This window comes from Gadus chalcogrammus, chromosome 22 (genome assembly GCF_026213295.1).
Source record: "Gadus chalcogrammus isolate NIFS_2021 chromosome 22, NIFS_Gcha_1.0, whole genome shotgun sequence".
NCBI lineage: Eukaryota > Metazoa > Chordata > Actinopteri > Gadiformes > Gadidae > Gadus > Gadus chalcogrammus.
This window is the reverse complement of record NC_079433.1, coordinates 16478618-16482540: the sequence shown is the minus strand read 5'-3', so window position 1 is coordinate 16482540 and position 3923 is coordinate 16478618.

Genomic DNA, 3923 nt, shown 5'->3' with positions numbered 1-3923 from the left:
GCAGCTTGATCAACTGCTGTTCATTGTTCTGGAGTGCTCCGTCTGGTCTCAGTAGCCTAGATCCCATAATAGAGGACTGGTAATTCAAGTCAACCTTATAATTAAGAAAAGGCGAGAGCGGCACACAACAGCAGCTGTCCCAATGCACATTATCGTACATCTCCGCCTCATCTCAATTACTGCTTTTTATCGCCCCAAAAATATTCCAGCGCTATTTATACATTTTTAAAAGTGTGGTGGGGGTGGGGTAGGAACAAAGTTCTTCAAAATTGAAGTGTCAAACCTGATCTGCCTCTGGCACGGAGAGGTGGGGTGGGATCAGTTTACTGGTTAACCTGTTTGTGTGTGTGGCTCCCTCAACAGATCCTGTACACTTCCTCCCTGCACCGTCTGGAGACTTGTGTTACCCCAAGTCGCTCTCGCAACACAACACCCTACAGCATGTGTGTGTGTGTGTGTGTGTGTGTGTGTGTGTGTGTGTGTGTGTGTGTGTGTGTGGGGGGGGGTATTAGTTCCACAGGACCTTAAGTAGGATGGGTCACTAGCAGCCATGTGGAAATGAATCCTCTTTTTAAATAGGAAATTAATTATGTATGATGGTCATACAAATATATCAAATTATTACTGTCGTGTATCATTATCAATCTAAAATGTATAAATAAATGTGGTTCCTCTAAGCCTTACATGAGCTGATGTAACTGGGTACAGTTAGCTGTCTGAATGCTCTATGTCTATTAATGGAGAAAATGACAACGATTAATTAATTTCCTTCATCCCTCAGTACCAGATCCCTCTTCAGCCTGTAGATGGCGGCAAACTCCCCACTGCAGCCTACTGTGCAGATGCTCTTTAACTACAGCATCGTCAGAGACTACCACACTGAAGAGAATGAACTGCGCAAACTGACAGATTTACGTCCCTGAGCCCTCCGCAGTAATGAGGTTCGGCCTGGGGGGGGGGGGGGGGCACAGCTTTGGCCACAGTGCAGGGCCTGACTTGGCTCAGCCATCTTAAAGCAGTCAGCTCAGCAGACCGCCCTGCCACCATGTGTCTAGCTGATTTGTGATCAATGGTCGCATCCTCTGGACCTGCGGTATACGATCAACATCTCTGTTGATCTGCTTCTAACGGCAACTCCCTTCCATAAAGGTTTGTTTCAGGGGGGTTTGGCAGTGGCAGGGTGTAAGTCGGGGGGCGGTCCTGTACCTGGGTCAGGAAGCGGTCCGAGGCCTGGCTGTGCCGGGCCAGCACCAGCGGGGACACCGGGTTGCTGTACTCAAACTGGGGGTTGTAGGTGAAGTCCGACTTGAAGAACTTGAGCTTCTCCTTCTCCACGTTGGACGGCTTGATGGCCGCCAGGATGCAGAGCTTCCTGCCGCTGTCCACCCTGAGGGCCGCGCCGCGGGGCTGGGGGGCGGCGGCGTGCTGCCGGGCCGGGCCTGGGCCTTCTCCCTGGGGCGGGCCGCGGGCCGTTGGGACAGGCCCATGGCGCTGCCCCGCACGGCGATGGCGCCGCGGGCGGGCTTGGTGGCGGCGGGGGGGCCGCTGGGCAGCCCGCAGCCCCCTGCTCCGGTGGCGGGCCTGCGGGGTGCGAGCGGCGCCGGCGCGCCCGATGGACGCTTCTTCCTCTGCGGCGCGGAGGACGCCGACTTGGCGGAAGTCCTGAGCCGCCGGCGGCGAGAGGGGGAGCGCTTGGGGGTCCCGCCTCCTCCACCCAGACGCTCCTCCACCACCCGTAGCTCCGCCTCCTCCGCCTGTAGCAGGACGTTGTAGCTGCTGCTGCCGCTGGTGAGCAGCTCCTGGAGCACGCTGCTGGGGGTGGAGGGGGGGTGGAGGGGTGGAGCACGCTGCTGGGGGTGGAGGGGCGGAGCTTCTCCAGGTACACCTGGCTGGGGCTCAGCACCTCTGGCCGGGGCTTCAGGAAGCTCTGCTTGGACATGTCTCTCTGGGGCCAGCGGAGCAGCTCTGGGGACACCGGGAACACGGACAGAGAGCCGCGCTTCAGTCTAGAGGAGGAGGAGGCATGGCTCGCCCTCGCCCTGGTCTGAGTCACTCCTCTGCAGACGGCCCATTCTGTATTAGACTAATCCTCTTAAGGAGGGGGAATCTAAAAGGGATCTCTTGTGCTGACCAAGTGAAAATAAATAATCACTAACATCGCTGTCACCGTGCCCCGTTTCATTCTCCAGCATTTACTTCCATTCCTTCTCAGTAAGAGTAGAATCAGCACTGACATACCCCACTGGGTATATATAGATAACTATCTATATGTGTATGTGTGTGTATGCCATGAGCTAATGCGGGCTGACTTTCTCTTTAGCGTCAGGGCCGCTCTCACAGAGGTAATTACTGTCTCTGTGTGGACGGACACTACTGCAACCACAAGCAGAGTCCGTCGTGGGAGAGTTCTGCTGGGAGGAGCCCCGTTTGAAACCGAAGCCTTGAGCCTCGTCAAGACAAAGAGCAGCACTGGGTCAGACAGGAGCACTGATGCAGAGGGTCGGATAGGAGCACTGCAAGGAGGGTCAGACAGGAGCGCTGATGCAGAGAGTCAGACAGGAGCACTGAGGACCCCCCCCCCCCCCCTCCACCACAGGATACCAAAAAAACATTGGATAAACTGAATGAAACTGTCATCTTTAGACTGCGTTAATTAAATTGTAAAAAATAATATCACAAATGATATAATATTCTGCTTTGTCAGGCCTACTATCAATTGAGCAGTAGACGTTGTATGACTGATCCACCTGGTAGCACCTTCTGTCTACATATAAAAGGGGTTTGGATCTACCTTTTGCTTTTCAGAAATCGAACCTAAATACCCGTCTTTCTTTGGATCGAGTGATGCTTTATGAACATTCAAATTTGGAACGTTGTATATGTTTGGTAAATGATGTTAAGAAGTGTCTAATTCTGTCTTTTCATCCCTGGTGTACAATGTTGGTTCATCCACCAATGATGAGATATTATGGTTGGATAAATTGAATAGTTAAAACATGCTGCATCATGTGTGTATGTTCATGTGATGGCTCCGCTTTTAAGTTTGGGGTTTGAATTTTACATTTGAAAACAGTATATAGAAACGGAATGACCACGATATCCTTCCAACTCCGAACATCTGCGTTTCTATGTGCAGACCAACAACATGCTGACAGTCCCCAGAGAGACAGTGATCACTGTGGGGTCCTCACCTGTTACTCGTATTGGTCCCAGCATCCCTTGTTTCCTCCCAGTGGAACCAGCAGAGCTGATGTTGACGAGGAGGAACAAACTAAAAGACCAACAAAGAACGCAGTTATTACTTTATCTAAAAAGTCCCGTAAAGCTGACAGATAATGCTTTATTCACAAGTGCCGACTTCAAACGTGTTCCCCTTTCTTCTACCAGCGACTAAAAGCATGCAGAACCAACTGGACGCCCCCAGCTTTTGCTCGTCCCCATGGCTCCGTCTCTTGCTACGTAATGCGCAAGGCTTCATGGGTGATGGAGTTTAATGCGACGTTAATGTCTGACCCATGCATCTTATATTAATCTCGAGACCACGTCTGTTTACATGAATGAAGACGCTAACAAAATGAAAGTGCTTGATTGTTTAATGTGTTGATGTTATTGTTGCAAATGTAATGGCTATTTTAGAAGACTTTAAATTAATTAAGGGTTTCAAGCCTTATTTTGAGTAGTCCTATATGAGAATCGCATATTTCGAAAAAAAATATTGCCAGCAAATATGCAAATCTTTACAATAAAATATGAAATACACACGCACACGCACACGCACAAGCGGTCGCACACACAAACGCACACACATGCATACACACGCACACAGATAGCGCTTGTGACACGCCCATTTTGTGTGATTGGTTCGCGAGCGCTTCCTCAACCGTTGGAGCATGCGCAGAGGGTGCACCGCTGAAATTCAAATT